General features: G+C 41.0%; 1 protein-coding gene across 4 annotated transcripts in view; it reads right to left on the bottom strand.

Moving 5' to 3' along the window:
* LOC139415029 (unconventional myosin-VI-like) overlaps nucleotides 1-27,532 on the bottom strand; it is a 144,093-nt gene that overhangs the window by 115,365 nt on the left and 1,196 nt on the right. The gene's annotated exons all lie outside the window — the stretch shown is intronic.

Genomic DNA, 27,532 nt, shown 5'->3' with positions numbered 1-27,532 from the left:
ACATGGCTGGTTTTCCCTTTGTAGTCCGTGATTGTCTGTAGGCCCTGCCACATACGTCTGGTGTCTGAGTCGTTGAATTGCGACTCCACTTTGTCTCTGTACTGACGCTTTGCCTGTTTGATTGCCTTACGGCAGGAATAACTACACTGTTTTTATTCAACCATATTCACAGTCACCTTGCCAAGGTTAAATAAGGAGGTTCGCACTTTTAGTTTTGCGTAAATTCTTCCATCTATCCACGGTTTCTGGTTTGGGTAGGTTTTAATAGTCAGAGGTTACAACATCTCCTATACACTTCCTGATGAACTCAGTCACCGCATCCATGTATTTGTCGATGTTATTCTCTGAGGCTACCTGGAACATATCCCAGTCTGCATGATCTTGAAGCATGGATTCCGATTGGTCAGACCAGCGTTGAATAGACCTTAACAGAAAGTACCCGTGCTGAGTTTGTGCCTAAAGGAAGGGAGGAGCAAAATGGAGTCATGATCAGGGAGGGCGGGGCATTTCAAAAAGCTGAGTAGTAGTGGTCTAATGTTTTCCCAGCGCGAGAGCTACAGTCAATGTGTTGGTAGAACTTCAGTAGTGTTTTCCTCAGATTTTTCCTCAGCTACAATAAATGCGGCCTCAGGATATGTGGTTTCCAGTTTGCATCCAGTGTAGTTCTTTGAGGGCCACCGTGGTATTGGCTTGAGGGGGACAATACACAGTTGTGACTATAACCGAAGATAATTCTCTTCGGAGGTAATATGGTTGGCATTTGATTGTGAGGTATTCTAGGTCGGGTGAACAAAAGGACTTGAGTTTCTGTATGTTATCACAATCACACCATGAGTAGCTAATCATGAAACAAATACCCCCACCTTTCCTCTTCCCTGGAGAGTTCTTTATTCCTGTCTGCGCAATGTACTGAGAACCCAGCTTGTTGTATGGACGGGGACAGTATATCCCGAGAGAGCCATGTTTCAGTGAAACAGTATGTTACAATCCCTGATGTCGCTATGGAAGGAGATCCTCCCCCGAGCTCATCTACTTTATTATCCAGAGACTGAACATTAGCAAGTAATATACTCGGTGGTGGATGGTGTGCACAACACCTGAGTCGGACTAGAAATCCATTCCGAATACCTCTTCTCCGCCTGCAGTGTTTTGGAGCAGCCTCTGGATGAAGTTAAATTGCACTGGTGGGTACGAACAAAGGATCCAATTCAGGAAAGTCGTATTCCTGGTCATAATGATGGTGAGTTACCTCTGCTCTGACATCCCAAAGTTATTTCCAGCTGTATGTAATAAAAATAATTTAAAAAACAAGGCAAATAATGTAAGAAATAACACACACAAAAAAAATACTGCAAAGTTTCTTAGGAGCTAGAAGCAGAGCTGCCTTACATCTTACTATAGAATTATTGAAGGTTCAACGTTCACCGAAAAGGCCTGAAAATACACATAGGCCCAAGTGTTCACAAACAGAATTGCTGTCACATTCTAGCTAGTAGCCTAAGTCACAATAGCAAAGATCTGTATTTTTCAGAGAGTCCCTATACAGGGCTACCTGGCATACAGAATGCATGCTGATTATCATATTAAATATCCATTAGTGTGTAAAACTAAAGACAGAGATGCTAATTGAACAGATTTCACATATGGCTTGCCTACCTGTTAATACAGTAATACAGAATCACGCCTGATCATGCGATTACCACATGCCATTCTGGAGAGAGTAGGCTAGGAGTTGCTACTTCTCTTGATCCAGGCAATCAACTCAAAGATTGCCACTTTTGAGGCACTTTAGGTGTGCCAGTCAATCTTCACAACTCACACTATTGCTCAATAACTAATGTAGGCACTATAGCACATCTGATATAGTTTGAGCAATGTGCATTTGAAGGAAATGTGTTTCCAATCACTGGGCAGAGGAAAGGGCACATACATTTGTTTGATTGGCCTTGTGACAAGGGCCATAATCCCAAATGGCACCCTATTCTCTATGTAGTGTACTGTATAGGGAATAGGATACCATTTAGGACTCAGCCAAGGTCCTGCTGTGATGTATTGCTACTGTACATGGTAACTCCAGCTCAGTGCCCAGCCAAATGCCTGGGAAACATAGAAGCCATTTTCACCGGAAAGGGATTTTTTTTGCGTGACGTGCTGGCTGAGCACACCTGGCCTTTACAACGCTGCGTAACAAGGAGATATTTGCTTAATAGCTCACGTACCACATCTTTTGCAATTTACATATGCAAAGAAATTTGACTATGAAGACATCAAGGCTCATCGTTTGTTCTGACATGCAGCAGAACTTGAGCAATGCACAATGCTTTGTTTGTTACCATTTTTGTAGTTTTTTATTTCACCTTTATTTAACCAGGTTGGCCAGTTGAGAACAAGTTCTCATTTACAATTGTGACCTGGCCAAGATAAAGCAAAGCAGTGCAACAAAATCAACAACACACATGGGATAAACAAACGTACAGTCAATCTATGATGTAGTGTGTGCAAATGTAGCAGAATTAGGAAGGTAAGGCAAAAAATAATTACAATTTAGCATTAACACTGGAGTGATAGATGTGCAGATGATGATATGCAAGTAAGAGATACTGGGGTGCAAAAGTAAATAACATACGGGTACTCGATGAATACAACATAGAAAGCATGGAACATAGTGGGACCTGGAAAGGGTTGACTTGTTGTGTGTTTAATGGGACATTGTTGTTTGTTTAATGGAACATAGTGGGACCTGGGAAGGGTTGATTTGTTGTTCCTTGAATGGAACATAGTGGGAACTGGGAAGGGTTGATTTGTTGTTCCTTGAATGGAACATAGTGGGACCTGGGAAGGGTTGACTTGTTGTTCCTTGAATGGAACATAGTGGGAACTGGGAATGGTTGATTTGTTGTTCCTTGAATGGAACATAGTGGGACCTGGGAAGGGTTGATGTGTTGTTCCTTTACCTTAGGGAGTAGCCAATCTAAAAGTATTGTACAGCAGCAACAACATGGACTACTTGATGCAGAGCTAAAGCTAACCCAGCATAACCAACCAGTTGCATCAGAGAGTGTAGTGTAGTGTGATTGGGGATCATGGTGCCAGCTGCCCCAGAGTGAGTCTGTTTCTAATTTTTTCTCTCTCACTCCACAATCTGACAAACTGCTGAAGGGAAATATGTGAAGAGAACAGTTTAGGGAGGACGACACGAAGGCCAAGCGGTGGGAGTGTCTATGTGTGGTGGCTGGGAGGGTCAGGATATTTCAGCGAAGACAGTAAACCAAATGGTATTAATATCGATGTTCAGACCAATAGCAGCTGCTGGTTTAAGTGTATTGGATGTTTCTGAAGAGGATTAGGAGGGAAAGGCAGACTGTATCCTATCTATTCTAAAGAAAGCGGATGTCAGAGGATGAAAGAGGATGTCAAATCAAAATAGTTGAGAGGCAGCGTTTAAATGGGTTGTGAGTTATGCATGTTGGTCCCCCTCCTCGCTCTGCCACGGCTGGGACAAACAGAGGATTGTAATAGCGGTGTTCGGGACTGTCTGCCACACACTGACAGCTCACTGTCATAGTAAAGGAAAGTCTCGTGGTGAAGAGTGAAACAAAACCTTGTGATATGTTTAGAAACAATGGGCCCAGAGGCAGCACTGAAGAAGAACTAAACTCCAAAGAGCTGAGCCTTCAAAGCCTTTTGAATCTTCTTCAGTCCCTTTCAAGTGCTATGACAGTCAGTATTTTTAGCTTATGCTTAGTTCTATAAATATAGCATATTAACAGAATTAACTAGCATTTCCTGTCCCGCATCCTGTCTACTCATAACGACAGATTGTCATGCAAATATTCAAAAATCTGCATGAAGAAAATATGTACATTGTATTTCACCCAAAAAAATAAATGATCACTAAAAATCAGTACGTGACCTAGCCCACACAAAACACACTTTTTCATGTACCAAATAAAAATACACAATTCAATGAGATTCCATCATATTTTCAACTCTAAATTGATAGTTTTGTCACAAAAACTGTTGTGTTAAATAACAAATGTGCCTAGTCTGGTCTTGACACCTGCACTCTAACCAACAGCTGGCAGATACAGTGCAGATAGGCTGTGAGGGTAGGCTAGTTTACATGAGATTATTATGGTTAATGTCAAATGGCAGTCAAGCATCGATCATGTCACCAGAATAAGACCCTTGATATTTATTGGAAAGTAGCATTGTTACTGTTCACTGTCACCACCCGGTGAAGTTCATCATAATTTATTTAATCTGTAGCCTAATAAACGGAATGGTTTCCTGAATCATCGTCGTCGTTGATGAAGGATCACACACCATATCATAGCGTAACTTCAAGATTACTTTGATATGATGGTTATTATATCAATATTTACGCATAAAGGCATTTCCACCACCATCTCTCGCATAATTAATTTTAGACACAAAAAGATTCCACCATGTCAAACGAACAAATTCCCTGTTGGCATTCATAAAATTGTACCGAAGCGTCCTGTTTTCAATCATTGCTGTTGTGATTTTATACGGTATGACTTTGGATGGTGGTTATTTATAGAACATCTGATAAGTAATAACTACAGCCTGCAAAATGTAATGAGTGAGCTTAAAATGGGAGGGGCCTACTCCACAGACTAGTACTGTAGTGTACTTTAATGACATATATCATGCTAAGTAAGTAGTACTTGCATCATGGAGTCAGAATCAGTTGGAGTTAGTTTGTCGAGACATGACTTGTGTCCCAGAGGGAGACTGACTATAAGATTATATGGCTTCCCTGAAGGGTGTGTCAGTTAGGCCTAGGATATGGTCTGTACACCACAATTGTAACTGTCAGTTGCGAGTGAGTTGTCAGTTGCGAGTGAGGATTATCCTACTACAAGCTTATTGATTTAAGTTAAGTTAACACCTTACGGACACGTTATAAATATGTATTGCCATTCAATTTTCACTGTCATACTCACACAACAGATGTTCATTTTTCTCCTCAGTCAGGGTTGCATCCATAGAAATAGAATGAGTAGAATGGGATTGGAACCTCTGACATCACAATTTGACTGGTATACTCATTCTAACTCTAGGGTTCTGTGATGGTAACTCTGTGATGGTTTCTGCCACAGAGGGGGTTCCTGACTACAGGTCAGAAATAGGGCCTTCATCCATGCCCTGTTAACTGGAGCTGACAGAGGCTCAGCAGGAGTAGGTTTCTGATCCTGGTGCCAGCCAGTCTGGTCTAGGAAGGTAAAGCCTACTAGGGTCGTGTTAGTGAGCAGTGGCCACCAGACGTGAGTAAACGGTTTAAAAGACAGGAGGTAGCCAACAACAGCACCTGAACATGGCCTGTATGACTGCTCATGTTTTCCATTCAAAAACATTTCTCCAGTTTGTGTGCCAGGTGGGTGAATGTGACCCAGTATGTGACTATACAAAAGCTGAGGCATCACTCTCCTGTAGCCAAGTCTTGCCCAAACTAGGAGTAAAAGGATCAGCAGATTACCAGCTTGTTGCTATTGAAGTGGACAGGAATCCCTTCCCTTCTGTTCCTAGAGACTCCATTGTGTAAACTCCCTCCCAGTTCAGTGAACTTGGTTTTGATGAGGTCGGCAGACGCGGTGAATCCAAAGTATAACTCTAACCTACAACCCTGTTACACAGCTTAAAGATTGACAAGAATCCTCTTCTTCAAGTCGAAGTCGAATGCCAATAAACTGTGTTCAGAGGGACTCTGCCACTTAAGATAAACATAGGACAAATTCTACAGGTCCTGTGGCAAACTAGGCATATGTATCACATCGATTCCTTCCTATAGGCCTTATTCCTATTTCATTCAGTTGTTTATACAATTGAAGTCGGAAATTTACATACACTTAGGTTGGAATCATAAAAACTCGTTTTTCAACTACTTCACAAATTTCTTGTTAACAAACTATAGTTTTGGCAAGTCGGTTAGGACATCTACTTTGTGCATGACAAGTAATTTTTCCAACGATTGTTTACAGACAGATTATTTCACTGTATCACAATTCCAGTGGGTCAGAAGTTTACATACACTAAGTTGACTGTGCCTTTAAACAGCCTGGAAAATGTCATGGCTTTAGAAGCTTTTGATAGGCTAATTGACATCATTTGAGTCAATTGGAGGTGTACCTGTGGATGTATTTCAAGGCCTACCTTCAAACTCAGTACCTCTTTGCTTGACATCATGGGAAAATCAAAAGAAATCAGCCAAGCCCTCAGAAAAATAATTGTAGACCTCAAAAAGTTTGATTCATCCTTGGGTGCAAGGATAGAAAATATGAGGGCAGAACTGAAAAAGCGTGTGCGAGCAACAAGGCCTACAAACCTGACTCAGTTACACCAGCTCTGTCAGAAGGAATGTGGGAAGCTTGTGGAAGGCTACCCGAAACGTTTGACCCAAGTTAAACAATTTAAAGGCAATGCTACCAAATACTAATTGAATGTATGTAAACTTCTGACCCACTGGGAATGTGATGAAAGAAATAAAATATGAAATAAATCACTCTCTCTACTATTATTCTGACATTTCACATTTTTTAAATAAAGTGGTGATCCTAACTGACCTAAGACAGGGAATTTTTACTAGGATTAAATATTAGGAATTGTGAAAAACTGAGTTTAAATGTATTTGGCTAAGGTGTATGTAAACTTCCGACTTCAACTGTAAGTCCTCCTAATTTAAATGTATCTTTAAACCACAAAAAATTGTAGCCCCGAATGAATTGAGCACCATTTCAGGCTAAGCATAGAGAAGGTCACGTGTTCTCAAACTAGGATCCGTGGAGGTACTGCAGGTGGTCCGATCACACACACACACACACACAGGTTAATCTGTATACATTTTTTTTTAAACTATTTTCTACATTGCAGAATAATAGTGAAGACATCAAAACTATGAAATAACATATGGAATCATGTACCAAAAAGAAAAGGTATAAGTCAAAATATATGTTATTTATTTTAGATTATTCAAAGTAGCCAACCTTTGTCTTGATGACAGCTTTGCACACTCTTGGCATTCTCTCAACCAGCTTCACCTGGAATGATTTTCCAACAGTCTTGAAGGAGTTCCCACATACGCTGAGCACTTGTTGGCTGCTTTTCCTTCACTCTGCGGTCCAACTCATCCCAAACTGGGTTGAGGTCGGGTGATTGTGGAGGCCAGGTCATCTGATGCAGCACTCCATCACTCTCCTTCTTGGTCAAATAGCCATTACACAGCCTGAAGGTGTGTTGGGTCATTGTCCTGTTGCAAAACTGCAAAATGATAGTCCCACTAAGCGCAAACCAGATGGGATGGCGTGTTTCTGCAGAATGCGGTTGTAGCCATGCCAGTTAAGTGTGCCTTGAATTCTGAAAAAATCACAGACAGTGTCACCAGCAAAGCACCCCCACACCATCACACCACACATGCAGAGATAATATGTTCCCCTACTCTGAGTCTCACAAAGATACAGTGGTTGGAACCAAAAATCTGAAATTTGGACTCATCAGACCAAAGGACAGAGTACCACCGCTCTAATGTCCATGGCTCGTGTTGCTTTGTCCAAGCAAGTATTTTCTTCTTGTTGGTGTCCTTTAGCAGTGGTTTCTTTTCAGCAGTTCAACCATGAAGGCCTGATTCACGCAGTCTCCTCTGAACAGTTGATGTTGAGATGTCTCTGTTACTTGAACACAGTGAAGCATATATTTGGGCTGCAATTTCTGAGGTTGGTAACTCTAATGAACTTATCCTCTGCAGCAGAGGTAACTCCGGGTCTTCCTTTCCTGTTGCGGTCCTCATGAGAGCCAGTTTCATCATAGCGCTTGATGGTTTTTGCAACTGCAACTGAAGATACTTTCAAAGTTCTTGAAATGTTCCAGATTGACTGACCTTCATGTCTTAAATTAATGATGGACTGATGTTTCTCTTAGCTTATTTGAGCAGTTCTTGCCATAATATGGACTTGGTCTTTTACCAAATAGGGCTATCTTCTGTATACCAGCCCTACCTAGTCACAACACAACTGATTGGCTCAAACGCATTAAGGAAAGACATTCCACAAATTCACTTTTAACAAGGCACACCTGTGAATTGAAATGCATTCCACTACCTTATGAAGCTGGTTGAGAGAATGCAAAGAGTGTGTAAAGCTGTCATCAAGGCAAAGGGTGGCTTCTTTGAAGAATCTCAAATATAAATATATTTTGATTTGTTAAATACTTTTTTTGGTTACTACATGATTCCATAGTTGTGATGTCTTCAATATTATTCCACAATGTAGAAAATTGTAAAAAATAATGAAAAACCCTTGAATGAGTAGGTGTGTCCAAACTGTTGACTGGTACTGTGTGTGTGTGTGTGTGTGTGTGTGTGTGTGTGTGTGTGTGTGTATATATAAAACATGAGGTGTAATACAATTCAATGTAATATTATTAATCTACAATTTCTGTTCTTCACCCTGGGCAACATGGCCCTGGGAGGCTCACATGGAGACTGACATCTGCAGTATTTTCCACTTAATACTTCTTGTATCCCCCCCAAAAATATATTTTTGGTACACACACTGCCTATAGAAAGTGCCCCATGGATTTCTTTACATTTTATTGTTACAAATTGGGATTAAATTGATGTAATTATCTTTTTTTGACAACAATATACACCAACTACTAAAGTCAAATTGGAATATACATTTTTATTAGATAAGTATTCACCCGAGTCAATAAATGTTAGAAACACCTTTGGCAGCAATTACAGCTGTGAGTCTTCTTAGGTAAGTCTCATAAGAGCTGTGCACACCTGTATTGTGCAATATTTGCCCATTATTCTTTTCAAAAGTCTTCAAGCTCTGTCAAGATGTTGGGGATCATGGCTAGACAGCAATTTTCAAGTCTTGCCGTAAATTTTCAAGCATATTTATGCCAAAACTGTAACTTGGCCACTCAGGGACATTCACTGTCTTTTTGATAAGCAACTCCCGTGTAGATTTGGCTTTGTGTTGTAGGTTATTCTCCTGCTGAAAGCTGAATCCCTCTCCCAGTGTCTGGTGTAAAGCCTTTGCTTGACAGAGATGACAGAGAACCTTTGCTTGACATCATGGGAAAATCAAAAGAAATCAGCCAAGCCCTCAGAAAAATAATTGTAGACCTCAAAAAGTTTGATTCATCCTTGGGTGCAAGGATAGAAAATATGAGGGCAGAACTGAAAAAGCGTGTGCGAGCAACAAGGCCTACAAACCTGACTCAGTTACACCAGCTCTGTCAGAAGGAATGTGGGAAGCTTGTGGAAGGCTACCCGAAACGTTTGACCCAAGTTAAACAATTTAAAGGCAATGCTACCAAATACTAATTGAATGTATGTAAACTTCTGACCCACTGGGAATGTGACGAAAGAAATAAAATATGAAATAAATCACTCTCTCTACTATTATTCTGACATTTCACATTTTTTAAATAAAGTGGTGATCCTAACTGACCTAAGACAGGGAATTTTTACTAGGATTAAATATTAGGAATTGTGAAAAACTGAGTTTAAATGTATTTGGCTAAGGTGTATGTAAACTTCCGACTTCAACTGTAAGTCCTCCTAATTTAAATGTATCTTTAAACCACAAAAAATTGTAGCCCCGAATGAATTGAGCACCATTTCAGGCTAAGCATAGAGAAGGTCACGTGTTCTCAAACTAGGATCCGTGGAGGTACTGCAGGTGGTCCGATCACACACACACACACACACAGGTTAATCTGTATACATTTTTTTTTAAACTATTTTCTACATTGCAGAATAATAGTGAAGACATCAAAACTATGAAATAACATATGGAATCATGTACCAAAAAGAAAAGGTATAAGTCAAAATATATGTTATTTATTTTAGATTATTCAAAGTAGCCAACCTTTGTCTTGATGACAGCTTTGCACACTCTTGGCATTCTCTCAACCAGCTTCACCTGGAATGATTTTCCAACAGTCTTGAAGGAGTTCCCACATACGCTGAGCACTTGTTGGCTGCTTTTCCTTCACTCTGCGGTCCAACTCATCCCAAACTGGGTTGAGGTCGGGTGATTGTGGAGGCCAGGTCATCTGATGCAGCACTCCATCACTCTCCTTCTTGGTCAAATAGCCATTACACAGCCTGAAGGTGTGTTGGGTCATTGTCCTGTTGCAAAACTGCAAAATGATAGTCCCACTAAGCGCAAACCAGATGGGATGGCGTGTTTCTGCAGAATGCGGTTGTAGCCATGCCAGTTAAGTGTGCCTTGAATTCTGAAAAAATCACAGACAGTGTCACCAGCAAAGCACCCCCACACCATCACACCACACATGCAGAGATAATATGTTCCCCTACTCTGAGTCTCACAAAGATACAGTGGTTGGAACCAAAAATCTGAAATTTGGACTCATCAGACCAAAGGACAGAGTACCACCGCTCTAATGTCCATGGCTCGTGTTGCTTTGTCCAAGCAAGTATTTTCTTCTTGTTGGTGTCCTTTAGCAGTGGTTTCTTTTCAGCAGTTCAACCATGAAGGCCTGATTCACGCAGTCTCCTCTGAACAGTTGATGTTGAGATGTCTCTGTTACTTGAACACAGTGAAGCATATATTTGGGCTGCAATTTCTGAGGTTGGTAACTCTAATGAACTTATCCTCTGCAGCAGAGGTAACTCCGGGTCTTCCTTTCCTGTTGCGGTCCTCATGAGAGCCAGTTTCATCATAGCGCTTGATGGTTTTTGCAACTGCAACTGAAGATACTTTCAAAGTTCTTGAAATGTTCCAGATTGACTGACCTTCATGTCTTAAATTAATGATGGACTGATGTTTCTCTTAGCTTATTTGAGCAGTTCTTGCCATAATATGGACTTGGTCTTTTACCAAATAGGGCTATCTTCTGTATACCAGCCCTACCTAGTCACAACACAACTGATTGGCTCAAACGCATTAAGGAAAGACATTCCACAAATTCACTTTTAACAAGGCACACCTGTGAATTGAAATGCATTCCACTACCTTATGAAGCTGGTTGAGAGAATGCAAAGAGTGTGTAAAGCTGTCATCAAGGCAAAGGGTGGCTTCTTTGAAGAATCTCAAATATAAATATATTTTGATTTGTTAAATACTTTTTTTGGTTACTACATGATTCCATAGTTGTGATGTCTTCAATATTATTCCACAATGTAGAAAATTGTAAAAAATAATGAAAAACCCTTGAATGAGTAGGTGTGTCCAAACTGTTGACTGGTACTGTGTGTGTGTGTGTGTGTGTGTGTGTGTGTGTGTGTGTGTGTGTGTGTGTATATAAAACATGAGGTGTAATACAATTCAATGTAATATTATTAATCTACAATTTCTGTTCTTCACCCTGGGCAACATGGCCCTGGGAGGCTCACATTGAGACTGACATCTGCAGTATTTTCCACTTAATACTTCTTGTATCCCCCCCAAAAATATATTTTTGGTACACACACTGCCTATAGAAAGTGCCCCATGGATTTCTTTACATTTTATTGTTACAAATTGGGATTAAATTGATGTAATTATCTTTTTTTGACAACAATATACACCAACTACTAAAGTCAAATTGGAATATACATTTTTATTAGATAAGTATTCACCCGAGTCAATAAATGTTAGAAACACCTTTGGCAGCAATTACAGCTGTGAGTCTTCTTAGGTAAGTCTCATAAGAGCTGTGCACACCTGTATTGTGCAATATTTGCCCATTATTCTTTTCAAAAGTCTTCAAGCTCTGTCAAGATGTTGGGGATCATGGCTAGACAGCAATTTTCAAGTCTTGCCGTAAATTTTCAAGCATATTTATGCCAAAACTGTAACTTGGCCACTCAGGGACATTCACTGTCTTTTTGATAAGCAACTCCCGTGTAGATTTGGCTTTGTGTTGTAGGTTATTCTCCTGCTGAAAGCTGAATCCCTCTCCCAGTGTCTGGTGTAAAGCAGACTTAAGCAGGTTTTCCTTTTGGATTTTGCCTGTGCTTAGCTCCATCCTGTTTCTTTTCATCCTGAAAAACTCACTAGTCTTTGCCAATGTCAAGCATATCCATAATATGATGCAGCCACCACCATGCTTGAAAATAAAGAGGCAGTTAAGTTACTCAGTGATGTGTGGTGTTGGATTTGCCCCAAACATAAGGCCTTGCATTTAGGCCAAAACATGTATTCCTTTGCAGTGTTTTTCAGCAGTATTACTTTAGTGTCTTGTTGCATATTTTGGAATATTTTGTATATTTGTATTCTTATTTTCACTGTCATTTTAGGTAATTATTGTGGAGTCACTACAATGTTGTTGATCCATCCTCTGTTCTCCCATCACAGCCATTGAACTGTCACCAATGGACTCATGGGGACATCCCTACAAAGTTTCCTTCCTGTCCTGCAGTTCAAAAGGATGACTGCATAATTGATGTGTCTGGTTGGTTTAATACATCATCCACAGCATAATTATTAACTTGACTACGCTTAAAGATATCATCAATATATTGATTTGCTGTTACCCATCTACCAATCATTGCACTTCTTTATGAGGCTTTCGAAAAGCTACCTGGTTTTTGTAGTTGAATTTGTGCTTGAAATGTAATACTTGACTGAGGGACGTTAAATATGTTGTATGTATGGGGGACAGAGGAAGAGGTAGTCATTCAGACATCATGTCAACCTTAATAGGGACCCGTTTCAGAAAGCTGGGCGTATGACGGACATCACTACTTCACAGGAGGCATTTGCATTTGTTGTTGTTGTTGCTATAATGCCTTCTTGAACATGTGAACTTTGATATCCCTTAATAACAAAACTTGTACGTCATCTGTAATACGAAGAAAATTGTTAAAATTACAAGCCTAGTTGATTTAGCCACGGAAAAGAACTGGAACCTAATCATGATTGGCTGAGATAATGGATGGGACTGCCGAGAGATCAGTTCTGAATGGTCTGCCATACCTCAGGCTTCTGTCGATAATACGAGCTGCTCAGTATGTAGATCATCCTTGCTATGTGGTATTTTTTATTTTTTTTAAGACAGCCTTGGAGAACTGCAAAAGTGTTGCTACTGCTCTCAACAATACTGCAGCCCCAGCTGGCTGGCTGGCTGGCTAGCTAGCTATGTGTTTGATCTATGCAGTACACAGGAGGCTGCTGAGGGGAGGACAGCTCATAATAATGGCCGGAATTATACAATTTTATAATTATTTGCTTTCAGCATCAGCACAGCTGGTTTGATGACTAGAGGATGGTATGGTGCTGGTGGAAAGCTATGGCTGGCAACATCACCTGACTCCGTACTTCAGACCGCTGCCAGCAATTCAGGTAAATATAATTTTATTGCATGAGTTTATTCTTATTATCTAAACTTGGGAGGTGAATTTATGTTATTTAAAGTTGTAATGCCCTATATTTTTTGTCAATTTTTCTGTTTTACAGCTTTAAAAAAAATCTAAATGTTGTACATAACACCGAAAAGAGATGGGGGGGTCACCTATTATTTCACACAGAGAGTCCATATCATTTATTATGTGATGTGTTAAGCCAAATATTACTTCTGAACTCATTTAGACTTGTCTAGACAAAGGGGGTTAATAGTTATTGAATTTTTATTAATTTAAAACATTTGTAGAATTGTATTTTCCCTTTGACAGAGCATTTTGGGTAGATCAATCCCACTTTGAAACACAATAAAATGTGAAAATAAAGTTCAAAGGGGTATAGACTTTCTTATAGGCACTGTAAATGCGCTGTAATTTAAGCTTAAAAAAAAAAAGTTCTGACTCATGGCATTTCATTTTTAAAATTGCAGGAAATGTGCTTGAAAACGACACAACATTCTCCCCAATGCCAAGAAGTGTGCCTTTAAGATGTTCCTTCCCAGGGCATGATACCTGTTTTTTCCAGCCATGCACTACCGAAGTCATAGTAAAACTCCTTGTATGCTATGTTATTTAACTGGAGTTATGAGGGGTCCCAGATGAATTTGCTATCACAACAGGGTCCTCGGACCCAAAACGTTGAGAACCCCTGGACTAGGGGATTTGCTCATCACTGCACTGCATTGTCTACTGTCTAGCCTAAGCCTACTATGTTTATGATTGTGAATGTTTTAACCATTTATTTAAGAGGACCACAACGGAAAAAATAAGATAAATAAGATTGTCATAACATTATCCACGTGTGGATGTATTGTGTTTAAAATGGTGAAATAAATCTAACAAGTCAAACTGACAAAGGGCAGGGCAGCTTCCAGGTCACACATTCTTATCTGTAATTAAGGTATCAGTAAGACAATGAAAAGGACCTTAACGTGTTACTCTTCAATGTGAATTCACTTTGAATGTATCCAACCTTATGGTACCAGAGCTTCCAGGAGCATTCAAACTCCTCCAGCAAGAGGCCTAAACCTTTTCAAGTTCACATTGAGTTCACATTCTGTTGTATTTTATTTCCAATCATGCTACTCATGAGTCGTGCACTACTTTGGCTGGGGATTGCCGGAGACCTCTCGATATGATATTATCACGACACTGACAGTGCCTTTGCACCCCTTGACTTATTCCACTTTGTTGTGTTACAGCCTGAATTCAAAATGGACAACAAAAAAAGACACCCAACTAAACACAACACCCCATACTGGACAAAGTGAAAACAAGTTTTTAGAAATAGTATCAAATTTATTGAAAATTAAATACAGAAATACATAATTTACATAAGTATTCACACTCCTGATTCAATACATTAGAATCACCTTTGGCAGAGATTAGGCTACAGCTGAGTCTTTCTGGGTAAGTCTTATTATTACACATTATTCTTTTTAAAAAGTATTCTAACTCTGTCAAGTTGGTTGTTGATCATTGCTAGACAGCCATTTAAGTCGATTTAAATCAAAATTTTAAACTAGGCCACTCATGAACGTTCAATGTTGTCTTGGTAATCAACTGTTCAACTGTTGTCTTGGTAAGTGTATATTTGGTCTTGTGTTTTAGGTTATTGTCCTGCTGAAAAGTGAATGTCTCCCAGTGCCTGTTGGAAAGTAGAGAGAACCAGATTTTCCTCTAGGAAAAGCATACCCATAACATGATGCAGCCACCACCATGCTTGAAGATTTGAAGAGTGGTACTCAGTGATGTGTTGGATTTGCCCCAAACATAACGCTTTAAAAAGTTATTTACTTTTCCAATTTTTTTTGCAGTTTTACTTTAGTGCTTTATTGCAAATAGGATGCACGTTTTGAATACTTTATTCTGTACAGGCGTCTTCTTTTCACGCCATCATTTAAGTCATTATTGTGGATTCACTACAATGTTGTTGATCCATCCTCACCATTGGGCTCATTGTGAAATCCCTGAGAAGTTTCCTTCCTCTCCGGCAACTGAGTTAGGAAGGACGCCTGTAATCTTTGTAGTGACTTGGTGTATTAATACACCATCCAAAGTGTAATTCAGAACGTCACCATGCTCAAAGGGATTTTTAATGTTATCTTTTTTTATTTTAGCCATCTACCAACATGTGCCCTTCTTTGCAAGGCATTGGAAAACCTCCCTGATCTTTGTGGTTGAATTGGTGTTTAAATCATTTTACACTGCGTGTACAAAACATTAAGGATACCATCCTGATATTGAGTTGCACCCCACCTTTATGACCACAGAACAGCTTCAATTTGTTGGAGCAGGGACTATACAAGGTGTCGAAAGCGTTCCACAGGGATGCTGGCCCATGTTGACTGCAATGCTTCCCACAGCTGTGTCAAGTTGGCTGGATGTCCTTTGGGTGGTGGACCCTTCTTGATACACAAGGGAAATTGTTGAGCGTGAACAACCCAACAACGTTGCAGCTCTTGACACACATTTAAACCAGTGCGCCTGGCACCTACTACCATACCCTGTCCAAATGCATTTAAATCGCTTGTCTTGCCCATTCATCCTCTGAATGTCACACATACACAATCCATGTCTCAGTTGTCTCAAGGCTTAAAAATCCTTTAAGAACCGGTCTCCTCCTCTTCATCTACACTGATTGAAGTGGATTTAACAGGTGACATCAAGAGAGATCCTAGCTATCACCTGGTCAGTCTGCCATGGAAAGAGCAGGTGTTCTTAATGTTTTGAACATCTCAGTGTGTGTGAGGTACAGAGATCTGGTTGTCATTAAAAAAAAAAAGTTAAACACTATTACACACAGAGGGAGTCCATGCAACTTATTATGTGACTTGTTGAGCACATTTTTACTCCTGAACGCATTTAGGCTTGCCATAACAAAGGAGTTGAATACTTCCGGTAAGATATACTTTGTGATTGTCCTGATTCTATATGTATTGCGATTCGATACTGTGATTTTATTGCGATTTAATGTTCCAACACATATTGCTCACTATATATATGTCTGCTGCAGAGAAACAAGAGAGAGGATGAAAACATTTGTTTTGATCAGTCATGGAAATGTGCTGAAAACATGTTGGCTCACTATTTAAAAAAGAAGATGGAGAAGAAGCTATAGGATGAACAATATGAGTTAATACCTAACAATAATAATGAAAAATAAATCATATTTTAACAAATCTATACTTTTAGTCAAAGGTATAATATTGTCAAAATAATATTACGATATGTAACTGTATCAATCCCCCCCATCACTATGAGCTATCATCATCACATTGGCATAAATCGTAGCCTATCTTCCATTGACATTTCCACCATTTAGGCCTACAAAAAAGTTTGAGCAAATCGCATGGATCTCAACTAAGGATTCCACAAACTGAAAAGGAACCTTTACTAGGACCCAGTCTGTCCTTTGTCAACTAAAACCTAAGACAACATCCCCCTACGGCCAGTCCCTCGAGTGCTACTTAGACAGCCGAAATCTCGCTCCCACATTCTTCTCTTTTCAGGCGTACAGTAATCTCTCTGCTGTGTGATGTCGTCCCGATACAGATACACCACTGATTATTCAATGCGCACATACCACACAAAGTCTGCGTCCCAAATGGCAACCTATTCCATTTGTAGTGCACTACTTTTGACAAGGGCCCATAGGGTAGCACACTATATTAGGGAATAGGGTATCATTTGGGACTCAAGAGAGACACTCCACAGCCACCAGACAATTAATAGAGAGGAAGCCTCGGTGGTGTCACGGTCTGAAGAAACTCAGATAGCAAGTCCCAAGAGCCCATCCATCTTATCTAGCCAACGAGAACATGGAAAACACTTTGAGACAATGACTGAAGCCAAATGGAACAGGCAGGAAAACAGTGGTGGCCTCTCTCTCACACAGCTAGCTTGGGCCACAACATTAGGCCCAAGCAGACACACACATACACTCAGAGTCCCAAATGGCACCCTATTCCCTATATAGTGTACAAAACTGTGGGCCCTGGTCAAAAGTAGTGCACTACAGTATGTAGGGAATAGGGTGCCATTTGGGATCCAGCCAGAGTCTGGAGGCCCCAAGCTGCTTTTCCCACTGTGTCTCTTAAAAGCACTAGTTAAGTTTCAGCATCGGTACAGGAGGAATAGCAACACAGGGGAGACGCAAGATTAGTAAAAGCTATACATGATCCATGGCCATAGAGTATAGAATAACTATCTTCAAAGTAATGACTCGGATTTGAAATGAAAGCTTCTTTTAGTAATACTACTTGTACACATTAACATTTAACAACTTCAGATTCTACAAAACAATAAAAGAAAGGTGCTAGCGAAAGTCAGGATAGTCACTTGTACATAACTGGCGCGTTTTCTCTACTTTCTGTCGCAAGGCATTCTGGAACTTGCAGTCAAAAGCGTAATCCAATACAACAAATATATATATATAGTTCTCTAAATCTCCAACACACAAATTCTAATACAATAACATATGTAAACAACTCTAAAGAAAATATCTTTAGATCTAGCTCAATGAATCAACTTAAACATTAACTCTGTAATCCATTAAAGTTACAACATCCTCCCCCCGATGAACAACTGTGTTCATCTAAATCTCTAGGCAGTATATAAACTGAATAGGTCTCCTCAACAAAGTCCCTGAAGCAGTACGAACTGAACATGACCTAACTAGGCCGTCTCGGCCTGGAAACAGTTCCTCAATCTTTCCTAGTTTCCAGGTTTGTCTGGGTGTATTATCTTGCATAATCCTCTCCTTAAGATGAATCTTTAGAGCTAACAGGAATGTCTCTGTTGACTGATCTGAGATCAGTTCCAAATGCACTGCTCTGGTTACAGCACAAGTGAACAGTGCAATGTATGACTTCTTCACAGAACCATTTTCTTTCACATCGAGCGGTCCTGAAAAATCCACATCTGTGACTTTGAATGGTGGGGATTCAGTTATTCTGTTTTTTGGTAAAGGCGCAGTGACCTGCTGTCTGGCCCTTGCCTTGAATCTCTTGCACACTATACATCTTGCCACTGTGGTCTTGACTAGCTGCCTAGCACGCAAAATCCAGTATCGCTCTCTGATTTGTACTAGAGTGTTTCTTGCTCCAGAATGCATGACCTTCTCATGGTGGTACTCTATCAGCATTTCTGAGTATCTGTACTTGCTGGCCAGAACCCATGGGTGCTGCTCTCTGAATGTGAAGTTGGACTGTTGCAGTCTTCCTCCTACACCGAGTAGTTTGTATTCATCCAAGAATGGTTTCAGTTCTCTGATTTTACAGTCATTGTTTAGGCTTTTTCCTGCCTTCAGTAGTTTGATCTCCTGTCCGAAACTCTGTTGTTGTGTTACCTTGATCCAGTACTTTTCTGCATCGAACAGTTCATCAGCAGTCAGTTCACCTTGCATCTTTGTTTCTACGAGCATTGGCTATTAATCTCTTTATCCAGGTGGTGACTCTGAACACTCTTTTCAGTTTGCTGTGCTCAAGCTCCAACACAGGTTCAGTGATGTCTGTGCTGTTTGCTGCGAGTTGTACAGTAACCTGGCGACTGGACTTGAGTTCTATATTTACCTCTTCTAGAACCTTGTTATCATCAGTCTCCTCGGACTGATTGGGTGATGTCAGAATTCTGGGTCCATTCCACCATAGCTGGCTCTGTGTCACGTTTTCGAACAGTTTGTCCTCTTGTAGGGAGGTCGGCTGGATTAGTTTTCCCTTCAATATGTGACCATGACTCAATTTCTGAACTGAGCTGCAAATCCAATGCAGCATGATCATCAAGTCTGTCCACATTTTGATCTGTTTTTCTTCCATTTTTAGTGTGGTCATCAGGTTGTTTGCTAGTCTTGCTCCAATCACAGCTCCCATGAGCTCCAGGCGTGGCAGCGACATTTTCTTAAGTGGGGCTATCCTGGACTTGGATGCGACTAGACTTGTTGTTTCCCTGGATTGTGATTCACCTTGCAAGTAAGCTACTGCACTGTAAGCCCTTTCACTTGCATCACAGAACAATTGTAGTTTCAGGGTGTGGCTGTTCCGTGGCCGCATGTCTGTTCTGTACCACCTTGGTATGGCGAGCTGGTATAACTGGGGTAGTTCTGAACACCACTGTTGCCATTGTCATGTCAGATCAGGTGGTAATTCTTTGTCCCAGCTGAGTCTCCTCTCCCACATTTCCTGGAACATGCACTTGATCCTGATGGTGAAAACCTTCAGCACTACTTGTGTTTCTAGCATCAACGGGTGGTCAGATGTCGTACTCTCCTCCCATTTTGTTTTCAGTTCAGGAGAGTTGGTCATCCACTTGCAGATGTCCATGCCTGCAATCGACAGCATTCGCGTTGCAGTTGTTGTCACAAGGTAAGCCTCTTCAACATTGCGTGAACTTGCGTGAACAATGAAGTCATCTACAACTTCTGGTTGTTCTGTTTTATATTGTTTCAGGTGCTTCCTGTTTGTAGCTGCCAGCAAGAATGGACTTGGGGAAGCTCCAAATACCACTCTTTTCATCCTCAGCACACGCAGCTCCTCTTCATTTTCTCCCCTTGATGGGCCTGTGAGCCACAGGAATCTCACGTCATCTCGGTCTCTCTCTGCTAGAGATATCTGCAGGAAAAACTTATTGATGGGAGTGAATGCGATCTCATGTAGTCTGAACTTTATCAGAATGCTGAGCAGATCCGGATTCAGGTTCGGTCCTGTGAGTAGACAGTCATTGAGGGATGGACAGACATCTTCATGGGATGAGGCATCAAACACCCCTCTCAGTTTTGTCGTCACCTTATCTCCTCAGAGTACTGCATGGTGAGGTAAGTAGTATTTTACGTTGTCTGCGCTTGATGCGTTGTCCTTGGGCACGTCCTCTTCTACTACTTCATTGTATCTGCTGTACAACGTCACATCCTTCTTCAGTCTTTTCTTCAGACCTTCAAACCGTTTCTTGGCGATTCTATAGTTGTCTTGCAGTTCTGGCATTTCTCGTTTCCATGGCAACTCCACGTGGTATCGTCCATCATTGAAGGTGGTTGTTTTCTCAAACCTCTGTAGAGCCTCGTTTTATTCTGGTTTCTGTGTTTTCTCGCTTAGAATACCCAGAGACTCAAGCTCCCAGAATGCATGCAGTTGTTTGGAGACTAGTGTGTCTTCATCAAGTGGGATGAACATGCATGTTGCCTCGGCGACACTTGACATGGACACTGGTCCCTGCACCAACCATCCGAAGGTGCTCTCTAAAGCAACCAGTGTATCCGTCAGTCGTTCCACTCTGCCTGATACTATCTGCCAGTAGTAGTCTGCTCCTATCAGGACAGAGAGTTCAGGATCAGTGTCATCTCCTGGAAAGTCTGCAAGCTGAAGTCCCCTTCCATTGAGCTCATGTTGAATCTGTTCACCAGAAACCTTCATCACAGCTGTGCACACTTGTGGGGTTTCAATTGCCTCTTCTCTGCTGTTTGTCCCAGACATTCTCCAAGACGACTTTCACTGTGTTGCGTTGGGACATTGCTAGAGCAGAGGAGCCAAACGTGTGAAGAGTGAGTGCCTCTTGTCGGATTACTGGTAGCTTCAAGCCCTTCACAAGGTTTTCATGTATGAAGTTTCTCTTGACTGCCTCCATCTAGTAAGCAACGAGCTATCTTCCTGCCCGATGGGCCTTCTACCCATGCCTTTGCAGTTTGTAGCAACACAGTGTTCTGTCCATCTGGTTTCATCTTCACTGAATGGGGAATAACTGAGGAAACAGTTATGCAGAAACAGTAGGGGGATGCACCTCACTCCTCTTTCCACATGACACATCTTTGACTTTTCAGAATTTTGCTATGCGTTTCTGTCCTAAACATATAAAGCATCTTCCCATTTTCTTTAGTTTCTCTTTGCGTGTGGTCTGCACTGTCACAGAATAGACCGTTTTGTTCCTTCTGGCTGGCTGTGTGCAGTGCCACAGCAGATGGCATGTTGGGTCTTTTTGTTTTCATTTCATTGGAGGAGCATGACTTGTTCCATGGTTTGCTATCTTTCTGTTGGTTGCATGATCTTGTCATTTGTAGTGCTCTCTCCCTGCTCTGAACCTCCTTCTGTAGGAAACTGATGATCTCAGCCACTTTCCATTCATCATCTACTCCCCTCTGATGACTATAGTCAAGAGCTATGTCCTCTGGAATAATCTGCAGTAAGATTGGGCATAAGACACTTTAATAGGTTTCTGACACTACACCCAGTGATTCCAAGCTCCTAATCTGAATTTCACATTCATCACATAGCTGCCTCAATGCATTTAGGTCAGAGGATTTCTTCACAGGAGTGATATTCAGCTCTTGAGCAGAGCGATTGCATCATCATAGTTACTGTCTGTTAAAACCTGTTACAGCTAGACGTTCCGCTAGCATCCGGTGAAATTGCAGAGCGCGAAATTCTAATTAAATTATTAGAAATATTTCACTTTCATAAAATCACAAGTGCAATACACCAAAATAAAGTTCAACTTCTTCTTAATCCAGCCACCCTGTCAGATTTCAAAAAGGCTTTACGGAGAAAGCAAACCATGTGATTATCTGAGGACAGCACCTCACCGTACAAACACATGAAAATCATATTTCAACCAAGCAGGTGCGACACGAAAGTCAGAAATAATGATATAATTCATGCCTTACATTTGAAGATCTTCTTCTGTTGGCACTCCAATATGTCCCAGAAACAATCACAAATGGTCCTTTTGTTCGATAAACTCCTTTTTATATCCCCAAAATGTCAATTTATTTGGCGCGTTTGATTCAGAAAAACACCGGTTCCAACTCGCCCAACATGACTACAAATTATCTAATAAGTTACCTGTAAACTTGGTCCAAACATTTCAAACAACTTTCCTAATACAACTTTAGGTATCCTAAAACGTAAATAATCAATAACATTTAAGACGGAATATACTGGGTTCAATAGTGGATAAAATCAACGTGGAGCGCATGACCTGGAGAGCGGACCAAAACAAAAGAGTACACTTGGCTTGACACTCATTCTGAACAGCCGTACTTCTTCATTTCTCAAAGGAAAAACATCAACCAATTTCTAAAGTCTGTTGACGTCTAGTGGAAGCCATAGGAACTGCAACCAGGTGCCTCATAAATCTAGTTCCCCATAGAAACCTAGTAGAAAACACAGTCACCTCAAAAAATTATTTTCCCTGCTTTCTTCTCATTCTTTCTGCTTCATGCCGACGTTCCTCCTCAGCCAATTCAGCCGCTTCATCCCTACAATCTTCGTCGCAGCTCATACTTTTCCCGGGTTTCGGCACCAAAATATAGAATAACTATCTTCAAAGTAATGACTTGGGACGTCGGGTTTGAAATGAAAGTTACTTTGTCCTGGACCTGCTGTTTTCAACTCTCTCGCTCTCTCTCTACCGCACCTGCTGTCTCGAACTCTGAATGCTCAGCTATGACAAGCCAACTGACATTTACTCCTGAGGTGCAGACCTGTTGCACCCTCTACAACCACTGTGATTATTATTTGACCCTGCTGGTCATCTTTGAACGTTTGAACATTTTGGCCATGTACTGTTATAATCTCCCCCCAGCACAGCCAGAAGAGGCCACACCTCAGAGCCTGTCCTCTCTGTTTCCTCCTAGGTTCCTGACTTTCTAGGGAGTTTTTCCTAGCCACCGTGCTTCTACATCTGCATTGCTTGCTGATTGGGCTTTTAGGCTGGGTTTCTGTATAGCACTTTGTGACATCAACGGATGTAAAAAGGGCTTTATAAATAAACGTGATATCTATTACGGAGTGAGAGAGCATAACTCCATTCCTTAAGGAGGCCTTGGGTTGAGTTCCAAAGGTTAGAAACACCTGATACATCGTACCTGGTGCCAGAACTATAGATGTTACTATGGTTACACTGACTACCTGCCTTAAAGATGGGCTGGGTTCATTTGCATCTATGTCGCCGGCTAAATCACTTAAGGCATGAAGTTATGCAATCAGGCCAAGTTCACAGCGGAGACATAAACTGAATAAACTGAAGATTCGAGCCCACTCGCAAAACTCAGCAGTGTGATGTGATAAAAGCACCATGCCAAGTAGGTCTGTCATAGACAGTAGAGGCTCAGTCAGTACAGAGGCTCACCTCAGCCATTTGGTCTGGAAATAGAAAATAAAACCTTCCATGACGGTGTCATTCTTCATATCAGATCAATAGAAACAGCTCACGGCACATCATTTCCACTACATAGCCTACCTACTATAGAACCTGGTTTGTTGTTCTGTGTGCTAATAGCAAAATGAGAGATAAATATAAAACTACTAGCCTTTTACAGCCAAAGCTCACACCTCCATTGCTCTCCCATTTACAACCCTGATCCTACACAACAAAGCTGGTTTGGGGGGTTTTGAATAGAGGTCGACCGATTAATAAGGGCCGATTTCAAGTTTTCATAACAATTCGTAATCAGCCTTTTTGGACGCAGATTATGGCCGATTACATTGCAATCCACAAGGAGACTGTGTGGCAGGCTGACCACCTGTTACGGCAGGCTGACCACCGGTTACGGCAGGCTGACCACCTGTTACGGCAGGCTGACCACCTGTTACGCGAGTGCAGTATCAAAAGGACCTTGTGGCTGCAAGGAGCCAAGGTAAGTTGCTTGCTAGCATTAAACTTATCTTATAAAAAACAATGTTCACATAATCACTAGTTAACTGCACATGGTTGATAATATTACTAGGTTAACTAGCTTTTCCTGGGTTGCATATAATCAAAGCGGTGCCTGTTAATTTATCATCCAATCACTGCCTATTTCACTTTTGCCAAATGGGTGATGATTTAACTAAAGCACAATCGCGGGAAAAAAAGCACAATCGTTGCACAAATGTACCTAACCATGAACATCAACACCTTCCTTAAAATCAATGATTCGATTAAAAATCAATGATTCAAACATATGAAAGCTGGTGATTCGATGATAAATTAAATAGTTGACGCGTCAATTCCTACAATAACTACAACCTAAAACTTAACTGGGAATATTGACGACTCATGTTAAAAGGAACCACCAGCTTTCATATGTTCTCATGTTCTGAGCAAGGAACTTAAACGTTAGCTTTTTTACATGACACAAATACAGACAGCTGATGTTCTGAAAGAACTGCAAAATCTGGATCCCTCTTTCTAAAATGATCTGCCAAAATTGTTGCAACCCCTATTTCTAGCCTATTCAACCTCTCTTTCTGAGATCCCCAAACATTTGAAAGCTGCCGCAGTCATCCCCCTCTTCAAAGGGGGTGACACTCTAGACCCAAACTATTATAGACCTATATCCATCCTGCCCTACCTTTCTAAAATCTTCGAAAGCCAAGTTCACCGACCATTTTGAATCCCACCGTACCTTCTGCACTATGCAATCTGGTTTCCGAGCTGGTCATCGGTGCACCTCAGCTACACTCAAGGTCCTAAACGGTATCATAACCGCCATCGATAAAAGACAGTACTGTGCAGCAGTCTTCATTGACATGGCAAAGGCTTTCAACTCAGTCAATCACCGCATTCTTATCGGCAGACTCAATAGCCTTGGCTTCTCAAATGACTGCCTCGCCTGGTTCACCAACTACTTAACAAACAGAGTTCAGTGTGTCAAATCGGAGGGCCTGTTGTCCGGACCTCTGGCAGCCTCTATGGGAGTGTCACAGGGTTCAATTCTCGGGCCGACTCTTTTCTCTGTATATATCAATGATGTCGCTCTTGCTGCTAGTGATTCTCGGATCCATCTCTACGCAGACGACACCATTCTGTATACATCTGGCCCTTCTTTGGACACTGTGCTAACAAACCTCCAAACGAGCTTCAACGCCATACAACAGTCCTTCCGTGGCCTCCAACTGCTTTTAAATGCTAGTAAAACTAACTGCATGCTCTTCAACTGATTGCTGTCTGCACCCTCCCGCCCGACTAGCATCACTACTCTGGACGGTTCTGACTTAGAATATATGGACAACTACAAATACCTAGGTGTCTGATTAGACTGTAAACTCTTCTTCCAGACTCACATTAAGCATCTCCAATCCAAAATTAAATCTATAAATCGGCTTCCTATTTCACAACAAAGCCTCCTTCACTCATGCCGCCAAACATACCCTTGTAAAACTGACTATCCTACCGATCCTTGACTTCAGCGATGTCATTTACAAAGTAGCCCCCAACATTCTACTCAGCAAACTGGATGCAGTCTATTACAGCGCCATCTGTTTTATCACCAAAGCCCCATATACTACCCACCACTGTGACCTGTATGCTTTCGATGGCTGGCCCTCACTACATATCCATCGCCAAACCCACTGGCTCCAGGTCATCTAAGTCTTTGCTAGGTAAAGCCCTGCCTTATCTCAGCTCACTGGTCACCATAGCAACACCCACCCATAGCACTCACTCCAGCAGGTATATTGCACTGGTCATCCCCACAGCCAACACTTTCTTTGGCCGCCTTTCCTTCCAGTTCTCTGCTGCCAATGACTGGAACGAATTGCAAAAATCACTGAAGCTGGAGACTTATATCTCCCTCTCTAGTTTTAAGCATCAGCTGTCTGAGCTGTACCTGTACACAGTCAATCTGTAAATAGCACACCCGACTACCTCATCCCCATATTATTACTTACCCTCTTGCACCCCGGTATCTCTACTTGCACATCATCATCTGCATATATAATCACCCCAGTATTAATGCAAAAATTGTAATTATTTCACCTATAGGGCCTATTTATTGCCTACCTCCCTACTCTTCTACATTTCCTCAAACTGTACATAGATTTTCTGTTTTTCTTTTGTGTTATTGACTGTACGTTTGTTTATGTGCAACTCTGTGTTGTTGTTTTTGTCGCACTGCTTTGCTTTATCTTGACCAGGTCGCAGTTGTAAATGAGAACTTGTTCTCAACTGGCCTATCTGGTTAAATAAAGGTGAAATTATTTATAAAAATAAAACATATTGCACTTTTACTTTCTTCTCCAACACTGTGTTTTTGCATTATTTAAACCAAATTGAACACGTTTCATTATTTATTTGAGATTAAATTGATTTAATTTATGTATTATATTAAGTTAAAATAAGTGTTAATTGATCATTCAGTATTGTTGTAATTGGCATTATTACAAATATATATATATATATATATATATATATATATATATATATATATATATATATATATATATATATATATATATATATAAAATAAAAATAGGCATCGGCTTTTTTTTGTTCTCCAATAATTGGTATCGTCGTTGAAAAATCATAATCGGTCGACCTCTAGTTTTGAATGTGTGTGAATATACAACAAGTGTCAGTGGTGTCAGATGCAGCACCTGGGGGAGCAGAGTCTGGGTAGCCTACACACCACATACAGTGTAAGGTGACACTCCTCAGTCCTCATCACACTGAACAGAGACTTTAGTCTTCTCACTGGGGCATGACTAAATCAGCTCACATTCCACTAATTACAAAAGGCACACGGGTGAGCCAATGAGGTCTGGATGGAATCCACCATATAGTATCATACCCCTCAGAAATACGATCTCTGCAGTCCCCATTCCGTCATCACTGGCACCCACATAGGTGGTTAGGCAACCTATTCCCAATTTAGTGCACTCCCCATAGGGCCCCTGGTCAATAGTAGTGTACTATTTAGGAAATAGGCTGCCATTTGGGAGTTAACCCGTGTCTGATGAAAGGGGTACGATAACCCTGGTCCCATGGTGTGGGAGATGTTGTTTTACCATCAAGACACTGAGGGCAGCAGTCAAATAAGAAACCAGTGAGATTGCACTTTACAGCTTTAAAAACCTTGTGTTTTATAGTGTACGTACTGAGTCATTGAATCCAAAAGGCCTTTTATATAATTTTATTGCTGCTGCACATCAATAATGGTCCAATAATATAGAGGAATTTGCATTGTTAAGGCTTGACCCACCCAGTGGTTATAACAGAAAAGGGGATATTTAGCCTGCTGTATCCTACAAGAAATAGCTATACACTGGGTAAAAGTAGACCTTTCCAGTAGTCTTCAAATGTCTTTTAAGAAAGGTGTAACCGGCAGTGCATGAGCCAGGTAGTAAAGTGAATATTTCCTGAAAGGACTTTGAACGCCCTCAACTTTTACTAGCAGGATGTCAACACAGG

This window comes from Oncorhynchus clarkii, chromosome 8 (genome assembly GCF_045791955.1).
Source record: "Oncorhynchus clarkii lewisi isolate Uvic-CL-2024 chromosome 8, UVic_Ocla_1.0, whole genome shotgun sequence".
NCBI lineage: Eukaryota > Metazoa > Chordata > Actinopteri > Salmoniformes > Salmonidae > Oncorhynchus > Oncorhynchus clarkii.
The sequence above is the reverse complement of the archived record's forward strand: the minus strand, read 5'-3'. Positions and strand labels throughout refer to the sequence as shown.